We start from the raw sequence: 15511 nt of genomic DNA, 5'->3' as shown, positions 1-15511 counted from the left end.
TTCTTTCAGAATATGTTAGAGTCATGGATGTTAAAGATTGTTATGTGTGTGTTAAGCTTCCTACTTCTGTTTCTGAAGGGGTTAAGTACAATATGCTTCCACTTACTTATGGGATTACCTGTAGTGTTATATCAAGCTTGTTCTATCAAACTGGTCGTCTGGAATACTATTATTCAGACTATGATGAGATTTTTGCGAATTTAAAAGTTGTAAATAGTTTTAACAAAGTTAAGCCTGCTAAACAAATGAGGGAATTCTTCTTGGTTACTAATGAATTAACATATGAATATGCGTTTAAGAATAATTTAACTTGCAAAATGAGGGATGAAGAAAAATCTTTCCTTAATCAGGTTGAGGAAAGAAGAGCAATTTATAAGAGGAATGAAATGCTGAAACAGACTAAATCAAAGTTTTGGCAGATAGAGGATGAAAAACTTAATGGTGAAAACAGTTTTGCTGCCATCCATATAGACTAACCAGTTAGTGGAAAGCTTTGTATCAGAAGAGATAATACGCTCTATGATAACTATTTTGTTGGTGCTAGTCAATGTGAAGACACTTATCGAATTATTGGGGGCTGGGGATTTAAGGGTGGCAAAGACCCAATTTTCCCAGGGATTTATTTTGTCTGTGGTAATAAAGCATATTTTAGTCTTCCTGACCATTGGTATGGCACATGTTACCTTGGTCTTGTCTTTCCTAAAATTTTCCATGTTGACAGAAATAAAGAAGGATCATTTGAAATTGGCAAACACCTGAATAGAATAAAAATGGAAAGTTTTTCCGAAATCATGGGGGATATTTTTGGTGCAATAATTCCTATGGTGGGAATTACCCTGAATGCAATAAAGATCAGGAAGGTTTCCACAATTGTTGATAGACTGTGCACTGATACTGCAAGCCGTTTCCAGTTGGTCAATACAGAGCTTATTGCTACCAGAAGCATGGTTATGCAAAACCGGCTTGCCCTTGATATTCTTTTAGCAAAAGAGGGAGGAGTCTGTGGGATTTTGCATGTTCAGCACTGCTGCACATATATCCCAGATAAAAGCCAGAATATTGAATCATTAATTAAGAATATTACAGAATTTCACACTGAAATAGAACCTATGGAAGATGACAGTTTTTCTGAATGTTTGGCAAAAAGATTTAGAGCAATCAAGGAATGGTTTGCTGACATTGGTAGTTCAATCATTGGCAAAGTACTCTATTCTGTTATAGTTATTGTTATAGTGACACCTCTGTTAAAAATCAGTTGCATCATTCACAAAAGAAAGAAGCATGTGAGGGAAAAGAAAAGGATTTATAAGCTCAGAAAGGCTCAAGAGAAGGAGATTGAAATGGATGAGTTCCGTGGGACTCAAAATGGAGTTCCAGACAAAGACAGATCAATGCGACAGGAGTTTAGACTTACTAGCACTGAGAGAAATCATTATATGACATTTATAAAAGTAAAATTTTTAGTATAACATTTTTGGGTTTTGTTTGGTGATTTTAAAATCACCAGAGGAGGGAGTTAATGGAGCGGACTTTCAGATTTATTTCTGAAAAGTTTATGACAAATGAAACTCTCATTATTTTTATTTTTACTAATGTGTGTTGCATGATTTTCACGTTTACTGACTCAACCTAGAGTAATACACACCATCATAAACACGCGGGTATAACCATTTGTGCTCTTGTTATGTTTTTCGTTTTGCTTTAAATAATATATTTACTTTGTCTTTTGTTTGTTATTTATTAACTGCAGCTGTTTTGAAAATAATAGCATGTGCATTCTTTTAAATGTGCTTTTGTTTACGTATTGTCGTCTCATGTGTATGTGTTTGTTTACTGGTTTGTATGCAAAACTAGGTAACATAGCTAATGGGTTAATTTTAGTAGAGGGGGTGGGTAACAGAATATTTGTCAGTTCTTGAATTAATTATTGTCCTGTGTTTCCTTGCATACTAGACTCACCCTCATGCAAAAAGGCTTGTGGCCTACCTCTAAAATGGATGTCTGAAGCTAAGCAAAAGTGGGCCTTGCACAGCTACGCTGGAATGAGAAATGTTTTTCTACATTAATTCTTGGAGAAAGGCTTGCAAACAAAGGCTGTGTGGAAGCTTAGGACATTTGGTTCAGATTGTTTCATGGTCAAGGCCGTACTTGTCGTTCGGCAGCGGAAAAGCATGACCGGACGAAGGAAGTTTTGCTTTTTGCTAAATGTTACTTTCTTCGGAAGCTGCCGGTGACTTTCTTATGGACAATGGCACTTTTGAAAACGTGACTCTGGCTATGTGCGAGTTGAATGACCACATCGAAAGACATTTGTCGACCAATCAAATCCTGTTCTGCTCGAATATTTGTATTCTTTTAGATAGTTTTAGATAGGAAAATACTATAAGAATTTCCCCCTTGCTAAGAGCACTGTTCGATCGATCCTGTGCTCCAGAGACAATGCCAGATTTCCCTTTCACGTAAGACTTGATAATTTTTCTTTACTTACAGGTTTTTCTCTTTAGTTAAGTTAGGGAAAATAGGTTATGGAGAATTAAAATAAATAACTATTTGAGTTTACTCATACTGATGTTGGTTCGAATTTGCAAATCTTTTGTGCCTCTTATTAATTAATTTGCTGAAATAAAAACGCTAATAAAGAGAAATGCTTCTGCTTTGAAATAAAATTAATAAATAGATTTTTGAAATGACAAGCTGGTCTTGGTAGTTTCTTTGTGTTATCATTAGTTAATCCATTGCCTATTAAAATGTGACTTAATTAAAGTGTTTGCTAGATTTGATTTAATTAGGTCATATGATTCAGTAGGTCAAAATACAAGTCTCAGACAAGTTTGGGCCTAGTGTTAAATGTATAAATAATGTTGAGTATCCTAGTGCAGAGTTTACATATATGAGACTGAATTTCTTTAGACCCGCTGGATCAGTGCACACAGTGACACAAATGGACAGAGCATGTGGTAGGCCGGCGTCTGATATGCATCTGATTAGAATGGCAGTTTTATGTACTCATGCAATGACCCATACACTAACACAAGCAGTGCTACAATAACATGTGCACTATCCATGCAGTCCCCTAACCACTTATACACTGTTTATTCACAGCTTCATTTTCCCAGGTAGTACCATGCAGTCCAGCAATCACACTATCACTATGCACTCATCTGGTCACCCAGCTAGTACCATGTACTAATGTGATAACTCCATTACTACCCAAGCACTTATAAATTCACCATACACTCTCCTTGCTCTAATCATTCAGTCACTACCCATGTACTCATGCAATGACCCAAACACTAACACATGCAGTACTACAATAACATGTGCACTATCAATGCAATCCTCTAACCACTTCTACACTGCTCATTCACACCTTCCTTTTCCCAGGTAGTACCCGTAGTGTCCAGCAATCACACTTTCACTCCTTATGCACTCCTCCAGTCACCCAGCTAGTACCATGTACTAATCCAATCATTCCATTAATACCCACTCACGTATAAATTCACCATACACTCTCCTTGCAGTGCTCTAATCATCCAGTCACTACCCATGTACTCATGCAATGACCCAGAGACACTCTCTCTCTCTGTCTCGCTCCCTCCATTCCCCTCTCTATCTCTCTCTCTCAGTCGCCCTCTCTCTGTCTCCCTCCCTCTATCTCCCTCTCTCTCTCTGCCTCCCTCCCTCCAATCCTCTCTCTCCCTCTCTCCTTCCCTGTTTCCCTTAGTCTCACTCTGACTTTCTCGCTCCTTTTCGCTCCCTCTCTCTCCTTCTTTCTCCCTATCTCTCCCTCACTCTGACTGACTCCCTCCCTCTCCCTCCCTCTCTCTCTCTCACTCTGATTGTCTCACTCCCTCTCTCTCTGTCTCCCTCTCTTTCCTTCCCTCTCCATCTCTCCTTCCCTCTACTTCCCTTTCCCTTTCCCTCCCTCTCCTTCCCTCTCCCTCCCTCTCTTTCCCTCTCCCTTCCTCTCCCTCTCTCTCCTTCCCTCTCATTCCCTCTCCCTTCCCTCTCCTTTCCTATCCTTCCCTCCCTCACCCTCAGCCTCACTCCCCTTCCCTCACCCTCACTCCCTTTACCCCTCTCCCTCCGCTTCCCTCTCTCCCTCCATCCCCTTCCATCTCTCCCTCCCTCCCCTTCCCTCACTCCCTCACTCACCTTCGCTCACTCCCCTTCCCCCACTCCCCTTCCCTCACTCCCCCACTCCCCTTCCCTCACTCCCTTCCTCACTCCCATTCCCCCATTCCCCTTCCCTCACTCCCTCTCTCCCTCCCCTTCCCTCACTCTTTCCCTTACTCCCCTTCCCTTACTCCCCTTCCCTCACTCCCCTTCCCTCACTCCCTCCCTCATCCCTCCCTCACTCCCTTCCATCACTCCCTTTCCCTCACTCCCCTTCCCACATTTCCCTTCCCTCACTCCCTCACCCCTTTCCTCACTCCCCTTCCCTCACTCCCCTTCCCTCACTCCCTTTCCCTCACTCCCCTACTCTCACGCCCCTTCCCTCACTCCCCTTCCCTCGCTCCCTCCCTCACCCCCTCCCTCACTCCTTCCCTCACCCCCTCCTTCACTACCTCACTCCCTTACCTCACCCCCCTCCCTCACTCCCTTCCCTCACTCCCCTTCCCTCACTCCCCTAACTCCTCACTCCTTTCCTCCCCATCCCTCACTCCCCTTCCATCACTACCTCCCTCACTCCCTTCCCCCACTCCCCTTCCCTCACTCCCTCCCTCACCCCCTCCCTCACTCCCTCCCTCACTCCCTTCCCCTCACTCCCTCACTCCTTTTATCTATTTCCCTCATCCCTTCCCCACCCCCCTTCCCTCACTCCCCTTCCCACATTTCCCTTCCCTCACTCCCTCCCTCACCCCTTTCCTCACTCCCCTTCCCAAACTCCCTTTCCCTCACTCCCCTTCTCTCACTCCCCTTCCCTCACTCCCCTTCTCTCACTCCGTCTCCTTCACTCCGTCTCCCTCCCTCTGTCGCCCTCCTCCATCTGTCGTCCTCCTCCTTCTGTCTGTCTCCCTTTCTCTGTCTCCATTTCTCGGTCTCCCTTTCCCTCCCTCCCTCTCTTTCTCCCTCCCTTTCCCTCCCTTCCTCTCCCTCTGTCTACTTCCCTCTACCTCTCTCTGTCACCCTCTGTCATCTCACCCTGCCTGTGTGTCAGCCCTGGCTGAGACTGCTTCCCCGGCACGCACACACAGCCGAACTCGAGCACTTCACAGGTCTTTAAAAGACCATTTGCTTTATTTCACCTCCTCTTAGCGGCCCTGCAGCTCCACTCTGACTACCGCTGGAATGAATCGCCTAGCCCCCACAGAGCAGCAGAACCTCTCAGAGTGTTTCTGCTGCAACCGGCAGTGTTTGCAGACACTCTTTAAAAAATGGTTTTTAAAACACAGGTACGATGTCTGAAAGGTCAGCGGGCCTCCGAGGAAGGCTTGCCGGGCCTCTGGCGGCCCTCGGGCCGTACTATGAGTACCCTTAACTTATACAGTGCTTATTCACACCTTCATTTTCCCAGGTAGTACCCATGCAGTCCAACACTCTGTTAATACCCATGCACTTATAAATTCACTATGCACTCTCCTTGCAGTACATTAATAATCCAGTCACTACCCATGTACTCATGCAATGACCCATACACTAACACATGCAGTGCTACAATAATATGTTCACTATCCATGCAGTCCTCTAACCACTTATACACTGTTTATTCATAGATTCATTTTCCCAGGTAGTACCCATGCTGTCCAGCAATCACACTGTCACTCCCCATGCATTTCACCAGTCACCCAGCTAGTACCACATACTAATCTAATAACTCTGCCAATTCCCGAGCACTTATAAATTCACCAAACACTCTCCTTGCAGTACTCTATTCATCTAGTCACTACCCATGTACTGATGCAGTGACCCAGACACTAACACATGCAGTGCTACAATAACATGTTTACTATTCACACCTTCATTTTCCTAGGTAGTACCCGTTTGGTCCAGCAATCCCACTGTTACTCCCCATAAACACCTCAAGTCACCCAGCCAATACCATGTACTAATCTAATCACTCCTTCAATACCCAAGCATGTATAAATTCACCATACACTCGCCTTGCACAATTCTAATCATCCAGTCACTACCCATGTTCCCGGTCAATGATCCAGGCAATAACGTATGCCCTGCCACAAAACTCCATGCACTTTCCATGCAGACCTCTAACCACCTACACACTACACATTCACTCCTCCAATTACCCTGGTAGTACCCATCTACTCCAGCAATCAGCATCTCACTTCCCATGCTTTCATCCAATCACCCATGCAGCACCATAGACTTATCCAGACTCTCCACCCATGTACTCCTACAATGACCCAGGCACTAATGCATGCACTGGTATAATCCTCCATACACTACTCATGCAAACCTCTAACCACCTACACACTACTGATTCACTTGTCCAATTACTCAGCTAGTACCTATGTCCTCCAGCAATTTCCCTGTCAATTCCCATGCACTCCTCCAATCACCTATCCAGCATCACGTACTGATCCAATCACTCCGCCAATACACAGGCACTTATAAATTCACCATGCACTCTCAGTACAGTACTCTAATCATCCAGTCAGTAGCCATGTACTCATTGAATGACCCGGGCAGTAACCATGCACTACTACAATCACTTGTGCACAACACATGCACTCATCTAATCACCTACACAGTACTCATGCACTCCTTCAATTACCCTGCTATTATCCATGAACTCATTCAATCACGTTGCCACTTCTGAAACATTCATAAAATACCCATGCACTATACTTGCATTTCTCCAATCACCCACATAGTGTTCATACTCTGATGTAATCACTCAGGTAATTTTTCTTTTTTTAACCAGTAGATGTGGTCCGTAACAACCGTTTTTTCTTTTTTTTCAGAAATTTTTAAACTTTTTTGTACTTTTTTGTGTGTTTTTTATTTTAAAAACAACAGAGAAAAATGAAGATCGGACAATGATCTCTTGAACAAAAATAAAAGGACATTATAAAAGTGAAAAAAATAACATTTGTGCGCTTTAAGAGCAGCAGAGATGACATCAATGCACTGTTCGCCAACACAGAGCTATGTGGCGCACTTAATGTAACTAACTGCTGCATTTAAAAATTCAGGCATGATGTGAGGCTTTGGTGCAGATGGAATCTGTGCAGTAGTTGATGTAGTACTGGGGTCAGCTTCAGCAGCAGCATTCAACTGTCTTTTTCTTTCCTGTCTTGCAAAGTGTACAGGGTGGATGGTCTCATATGTTTTTTTATACTACTCGTACCGCAAGATTACTTTTTATCGGAGCCTCTGGACAGCACTCTCTCACAGATAATGCAAGTTACTTTTCTTGCATTCACCTTTTTCCTCCCTCTGGTACACTAAAAAAAGACCAAACAATGCTTTCCTTTCTTTTCTCCTTCTGCTGCACCATCTGTTCTTCATCCTCTACTGTAAGTGGATCAACTTCTGCAAAACTAGAAGTCATAGTTGTATTAGAAATAAACAAACACATAAAAAAGGTATATCAATATAAAGAGAAGCAAGAAACAGGTCTTCTCTCTATCAAGGACAAAACGTAAAGGAAATATCAGAAGGATTGATCCTCCCTCTTTCACAATGAAATTGATTTCAATCAGATTACTTTTTAGGTCTTGCCTTCGCAACGTGCATGCGTTGCAAAGGAAAAATACCTTTTCCGATCACTTAGGCTTTTCAGCCAAGCACATGCACGCGTTCTATTGCCTTCAATGGCAACACGTGCACGTCAGGAGATTCACTCGCGGGAGGATGCGCCACCATCTGGCAGCAATTATCGCTCCCGCGAGTGAATTGCACCCACCCCCTCCCCCCCACTGTGCGAGGCGCGCGTGTTTATGCTTGTCTTTGAACATTAGTTTGTTCTTTCCTTCCACCAGCCAAAAGTAAAGCGATATATCTCTATGCTTCCCTCGGTGCAGCTCTCCCATGAGATATTGCTACCCTTATCACAAAATCCACTTCATTTGACAGCTTGGCAAGAGCAATGAAACTGAAAGCAAATTAATTTACAAACTTGTGATGATCTAATACATTTTGCTGATGGGCTAATCTTTCTATTGCTCCTGTTCGATAAAGGGTAATTATTGCTCCCATTAGCCTTTCTCATGCCCACGCCTGTCTCTCCTCTTTTCAGGTCCTCACACCACCCGCTGCAGCTGATTGGACGCTGCGCGCACTCCCCTGCTCCTCCTCTTCCTCTCTCTCTACCCATGTATGGAGTTCATCTTGCAGCAAGACTCACCCCTCGCACTGTTGCCTGCTCAGATCCAGTTCCTGGCGATTCGCTGCGTGCAGAAGAAATTCAAGAAGAACAAGGGGGAGAAGGAATGGCCCTGGTGGAAACTCTTCACCACCGCGACCCCCTCATCGAGGTGCAGCTGACCGAGGACCAGATCCGTGGCAAATACGTACGCCATCCGGCGCTGGTGGGGGTGTAGGCATGCAGTACTCTCTGTTGTGAATATACACTCATCCAGGATGTTTATCCTCAAATGTGGGGTACCATTCATGCTTTGTACAATGGGTCTGATTCACAGAATGAACTTAAGACTAAATCCTAAACTTACTACTATTTGGTATTCACAGAATGCACTTACTACTTTCAGGATTCACAAAGTGAACTCACTACTTTCGAGATTCACAGAATGAACTTACTACTTTCGGTATTCACAGAATAGATTTAAGACTACTAACTTTACGTCCGCACTCGGGCCGTAAATTCCGGCCCGGAGGCGGAGTTTCCGGCTTAGGGGCGGAGCGTATGGCCCAGAGGGGGAGCTTGCAGCTTGGAGGCGGAGCTTCCGGCTCAGAGATGGGTATTTGAAATCTCCACCTCTGGGCCGGAAGCTCCGCCTCCAAGCCGCAACTCCGCCTCCGGCCCGAAAGCTCCACCTCCAAGCCGCAAGCTCCGCCTCCGGGTCGTAAGCTCCGCCCCAAAGCCGGAAACTCCACCTTCAGGACGGAATTTACGGCCCGAGAACGGACGAAAAGTTAGTAGTCTTAAATCTATTCTGTGAATACCGAAAGTAGTAAGTGCATTCTGTGAATACTAAATAGTAGTAAGTTTAAGATTTAGTCTTAAGTTCATTCTGTGAATCGGCCCAATGTATCTATGCTGCTGCATGGCTGCTGCTACAGGTGTGTAACTTTCCTTCTCTGGTGTGAGGTCATTCTTAGATTACAGTGTCTACCTCTCATCCACTCAAAGCAGTGACTTACTAAAGATTACTCTTTCCTGTCACAAGTCCCTCTCAGACTTTTGCAATCTTCCATGCTCTGGCGGGCGACCCAAGGAAGCCCCCCATGAGGGAAATTGGAAACAAGCTGTAACACCGTAAGGCATCTTATGCAGGAGTGTCATTGGTAGAGACAGGAGTCCGATACTTCTGTAGGGTTGTGTCTATTTCATAACCATAGATTTCCATCGGCCATGCCATCGGAGAGGGCTTTAGGCCAATTCCAATGGCAAGGAGTAGTTTGAACTTGCTAAATACCAAGATTAACACAGAGGTTTGTTACTGTTGCAGATCAGACACTTTGCTAACTCAGTATCCTTTTGAAATTCACTTTTCTTGAACCATTCATTACTATCTCCTGATCACAGGTGAAGAGATGTCCATCTGAGATGAATTCCTTGCTGGAGTACTACTTTTTCAAGAATGCAACTCTGTTTTAGCACATGGCACTTTCTGTCACCATGTCAAAATGAAATAGGCCCTCTCCAAATGTGTTGAATTATTTGAGAGCTGTAAACATGGGTGTTCTGTTGTTACTGGCAAATAACTTTCCAGCTTGAAGTTCTTCTCAGGCCAACAACTCTTGAATCAGTTCCCTCCTCAGTCCTTTCTGATTGCTAGCGTATAGCTAATGAGACCAAAGCATCAAATCCATATACACTATAATTACAAGCACTGGCATAGCCAATAGGTCTCACCTTTGGGACCTCATAAGTATTTAGTTATGCAGCATAATATCCTTGGTGCAACAACATCAACTGTTGCATGGTTAAACACTTATAAGGTCCCAAAGGCAAGACCTATTGGCTATGCTAATGCTTGTTTCTTTTGCTGACATGAAGTAGCATAGGGTGTACGCACTTGTCACACGCCCTTCGCGCACCCACGAAAATCATATATACAATTATACACTATAAATGAATTCCTATAAACTTTTGATAAGTATATTAGCAAAAATGTTCATTCTAATATCATATTAACCCCTTCGCTGCCGGAGTAATGCCCGCAGTGCTGGGGAGGAGGGGGGTGCGCACAGCGCCCGCATGCTCATGACGAGCTGAGCTCGTCATGAACTACAGTGCTCCTGTGCTCATGTAAAGCTCAGCTCGTCACAGGTGCATTGGCTCCCTGGAACGTTCAGCACAGCGGGGGAATTATCCCCGCGGGTGAGCGTTCCATGGGCCATGACGAGCCGAGCTCGTCATGAGCACCGGAGCGCCGTGGCTCTTATACGAAGAGTCTAATACAAAATTCAAGCCCAAATCCATCTTCTCACCCATTATGCCACATGATAATATAGATGCCTTCCACGAGAATACCATCCATGATTTGTTGAATTTTCAGAAAAGGAGTAATCACAGGAACAACATTTCTACTAACTTTTCCAAGAAACAATGGGGGGTCATCAAATCCCTTAGTGAAGATGAAAACATTATCCGCCCAGCAGACAAAGGGGGGAACATTGTACTTTGGGACAGAGGGGCGTACATTGGAGAAGCTACTAGACAACTAGCCGATACCAGATTCTATGTCACTACCACTATGCAGGAATATAACAATAGAAAAGCCACGGCAGGGAACAGCTTGCTTCACGCTCTCAGTAGCCATCAGGAAACACTTAAATGGAGTATTCCATTCGGAGAGTTACTGAGAGTGAAAAGAAACTGTAGCACCCAAGAAAGCTTTCTGGCAGAACAAGAAACAATGGTACAAAGATTCAGGGAAAGGGGGTACCCGAACTGGGTCCTACAAAGAGCCATGGATAAAATTTGTAAAATTGAAAGGGAAACTACATTGAGTGAAAAAGTAAGTGAGGAAGATAAGACCACCAGAGTAATACTCACTTATAACAAAGAGTCCAAAGCCATATCCAAAATCCTCACACGCAACTAGAATATTCTAACTACTGACCCAGTGATAGGCAAAGACATGAAGAAGAGACCACAGATTACCTACAGGAAAGGGAGAAACCTTAAAGACCTTTTAGTCAAGGGGGATATCACCAATAAAAGTCTGAAATCAGGGATAACCCTTCAAGGGTTCTTCGCATGCGGCCACTGTAAAGCCTGCAAAATCAGCCCCATGCGTAAGAGCTACAGTACCCCTACTAGAGAGAAACCTATTAAGCAATTCCTGACATGTGGCACTATATTTACTATATATATACTTGAATGCCCATGTAGGATGAGATATGTAGGCAGCACCACCTTGACCACAAAAAAACGAGAGTTAGAACGCATGAGGGCGATTTAAGGAACAATGTCAGCCCTCCAGTGGGCCTCGAAATGGCAAGTCCTGTTCCACAATTAACTGCAGGCTGCGCCATCACACAATCCCTGAAGAGTTCAGGAAAGACGATCCCTCAGCATCTCAGGAGGGCGGTGCGAACTCTTCACGGCGGGACGCGCCTTGTGTTAATCTTCTTCAAGAGTGCCCCTGCAATACGAGACGCACTCCTCCAGCCAGTGATTTTTTACAAAATCATTTACTCAAATAGGAGCAGGCATTCCCATCTCATTAGTTTCTTCCTCCTGCCTGACGCGTTTCAGAGCCTTCATGCTCTTTCTTCAGAGACACCTTCAAAGCACACACTTTTACAGGAATCCCACAATTCTCTGCGTATTTGCACTTAATCACGTGGCCTCCGGTGTGCCTTTTCACAATAGTGCATGCTGGGACTTGCAGTCTCTGTCCTATTAATTCATACCTTCCAGTAGGTTTGTATGCATTTAAAACGATTTAAGGAACAATGTCAGCCCTCCAGTGGGCCTCGAAATGGCAAGTCCTGTTCCACAATTAACTGCAGGCTGCGACGCCACACAATCCTTGAAGAGTTCAGGAAAGACTAACCCTCAGCATCTCAGGAGGGCGGTGCGAACTCTTCACGGCGGGACGCGCCGTGTGTTAATCTTCTTCAAGAGTGCCCCTGCAATAAGAGACGCACTCCTCCAGCCAGTGATTTCAACAAAATCATTTATTCAAATAGGAGCAGGCATTCCCATCTCAATAGTTTCTTCCTCCTGCCTGACGCGTTTCAGAGCCTTCATGCACTTTCTTCAGAGGCAGCTTCAAAGCACACACTTTTACATGAATCCCACAATTCTCTGCGCATTTGCACTTAATCACGTGGCCTCCGGTGTGCCTTTTTACAATAGTGCACGCTGGGACTTGCAGTCTCTGTCCTATTAATTCATACCTTCCAGTAGGTTTGTATGCATTTAAAACGATTTAAGGAACAATGTCAGCCCTCCAGTGGGCCTCGAAATGGCAAGTCCTGTTCCACAATTAACTGCAGGCTGCGCCGTCACACAATCCCTGAAGAGTTCAGGAAAGACGATCCCTCAGCATCTCAGGAGGGCAGTGCGAACTCTTCACGGCGGGACACGCCGTGTGTTAATCTTCTTCAAGAGTGCCCCTGCAAAGTGTGTGCTTTGAAGCTGCCTCTGAAGAAAGAGCATGAAGGCTCTGAAATCACTAGCTGGAGGAGTGCGTCTCCTATTGCAGGGGCACTCTTGAAGTTGTTATCTACGCTTTATCATGTATGATGAGTTATGTTTTGACCAGGCATTGTGGACCTATGTCATCAAATCAGCTATAAGATGTATCCTGATTGCAGTAATTTGCACAAATTCAGTATATTTTTGCACATTTAAAAGCAGTTTGCACATTTCCAATTATATTTTACTTTGCTGTGTATTTATTGAGTATTTTGCACATACCTGAAACACTTTGCACTTTACTGTTTTCTGATGCTAATCCTTGATTTTTAACAATGAAAGTATACTGGCGTAAAGTATAATGGCGACGAGGCATCGGAATTGACACAGAACCCCGGATGCAAGCGAAAAGGCGATTGAGGTCAGATGACGCTGATCCCACCGGCGGACTCGAATTCCACGTGCTGAACATCAGGACGGAGCGTGGCAGAGGCCTACACCTGGCTCCACACGGCGCACACCCCTATCGAAGCACGCAGGACAGCCCAGCAGAGGAGGTAGGCCTGCAGACACACAGGACACCAGGCGCCACGGAGGCTCGAAAGAGCGAGCGAGCATAGCGACTGAGCCCGCGCCAACAGAGGCGAACCAAGGGGCAGTGGGGAGCACCACCCCAAGGAGTGCAGTACCCGCCAAGCAAGCTGGCGGAACAAAGTGAGGGCAGGGGAGAGTCTTCGAACACTCGCCCTGAAGAGTCCGTAGGAGTGCAGGCAGTAGGAGGGGCTGGGGCGCAACCACTACTCACCCCTTCCAACGCACAACTAAGGGAAGACAGCGAGAGTGACCAGGAAGAAGGGGACCCCACCAAGCACAACGCTCCGGGCAGCCCCCAAGGGAAGACAGTCTCTGTCCAACCCTCCAGAAACAGAGAAGGCAGAATGGCGGTACACTTGTCGTCCCTCACGCAACTGGTGCCGTTCCTAACCAACCCAGGGGAACCGGAGAGGCATTGGGAGGACTGGAAGAGGTACTTCCTCAACTACCTCGACGCTTTAGAGGAGGAGGCAGGCGCTCCATACTCAAGTAAACGCAGAAAGAAAATCTTGCTACACAACTTGGGCCCGGAGGGGATAAGAATCTACGACACCATTGTGAAAGCAGAAAGAGATGCAGCAGACAACGATGTTTTCAGCCACACCATTGCTGACTTGGACGCACACTTCCGGCCCGTGGTTTGTGTCGCGATTGACCGCTACAATTTCTTCCAAAGGAAACAGAAGAGTAGCGAAACAGTAGATGAATATGTTGATGCCCTACAGAAACTCGCCATCTCATGCAAATTCGGCGCTCTACACGACGAGCTCATCCGAGACCAAATTATCATGCACACGTCGAGCTCCCATGTCCAGGACAAGCTATGGGTAAACGGAGATGCCCCACTCAAAGAAATTTGGGCCATGGTCAAGAAAGCCGAACTATCAAAACGCTGTGCCCAAGCAGCTAAAAAAGACTCAGGAGGTACGCAGTCAGTGTGCCAGATATCGACGCAACAGAAAGGAGAACGCCCGAGGCAAAAGGAGCCACAGAAAAAACCGGAGGGCAGGAAGCAGAAGTCCACATATTCCGCCGACCAGAGAGGAGCTAAGGGAGGACGTCCGAGTTGCTACAGATGTGGGAGTGTCAACCATCTTGGAAATGATAAGGCGTGCCCGGCGTTCCGAGCAAAGTGCTCGTTTTGCGGAATATTTGGCCATTACGAGAAAGTATGGCGCCGGAAACCGAAAGGGACCACAGTGAAATTCGTTGACCGAGAACAGCAAGACGACACCAATGACTCTGAGGGAACTGATGACCAGGAGGAAATACTGTATATTGATGTCCAAGTATTGGAGATGGATGACTCGGGTAACGACAAGCCCCGGTTGGACATGCACATCGGTGGTATACCGTTAGAAATGATAGCGGACAGCGGAGCCCCCATCTCGATCATCCAAAGGAAGGTATGGGAAGACAAATTTGCGTCCACACACGGTGAGAAACTGCGTCCCATGGACTTGCGTCCTGTCACGTACACTGGGCAGAAGATCCCAATGTTGGGGTATTGTCCCCTGTCGTTCGAGTTCAGAGACCGCCAGGCAATATGCAAACTGTACGTAGCAGAGTAAGGCCCCTCAGTCCTGAGCTGGAGAGACCAGGGAGCCTTGGGGATCCAGTTGAATCCGGGTGGCATCGAGAAAATCCTACTTATGGACATGGAGAAAAGGGACGATGTGGAGTCATGGAGGAGAGCGTACCCAAGAGTGTTCAATGGCCAAATTGGGGAGCTAGCGAAATACAAACACTTAAACAGACTAAAGGAAGGAGCAACGCCAGTGGTGCACAAAGTAAGGAACATCCCGTTCAGGAGTAGAGAGGCAGTACAACAAGAGTTGGACAGACTCGAGAAGGAAGGGGTGATCAGAGCCATAGAAAGTGCAGAGTGGCTCTCCCCCTTGGTGGTAGCTCAAAAACCCAACGGCAAAGTCAGGCTATGCGTGGACCTGAGAGAATTGAACAAAAACATACTTGTTGACAAGTTCCCCCGCCACGCATAAACGAGATGTTGTCCAAGACCAAAAACATCAAGTGGTTTTCGACAGTGGACCTGTCATCGGCATACCATCAGGTCAAGCTACACCCCTCCTGTACACACCTCACCTCCTTCATCACGCCATTTGGCTGTTACGAATTCCTAAGGATGCCATTCGGCCTAGCTTCAGCAGCCGCAGT

The sequence above is a fragment of the Lissotriton vulgaris genome, chromosome 3_1 (genome assembly GCF_964263255.1).
Source record: "Lissotriton vulgaris chromosome 3_1, aLisVul1.2, whole genome shotgun sequence".
NCBI lineage: Eukaryota > Metazoa > Chordata > Amphibia > Caudata > Salamandridae > Lissotriton > Lissotriton vulgaris.
The sequence above is the reverse complement of the archived record's forward strand: the minus strand, read 5'-3'. Positions refer to the sequence as shown.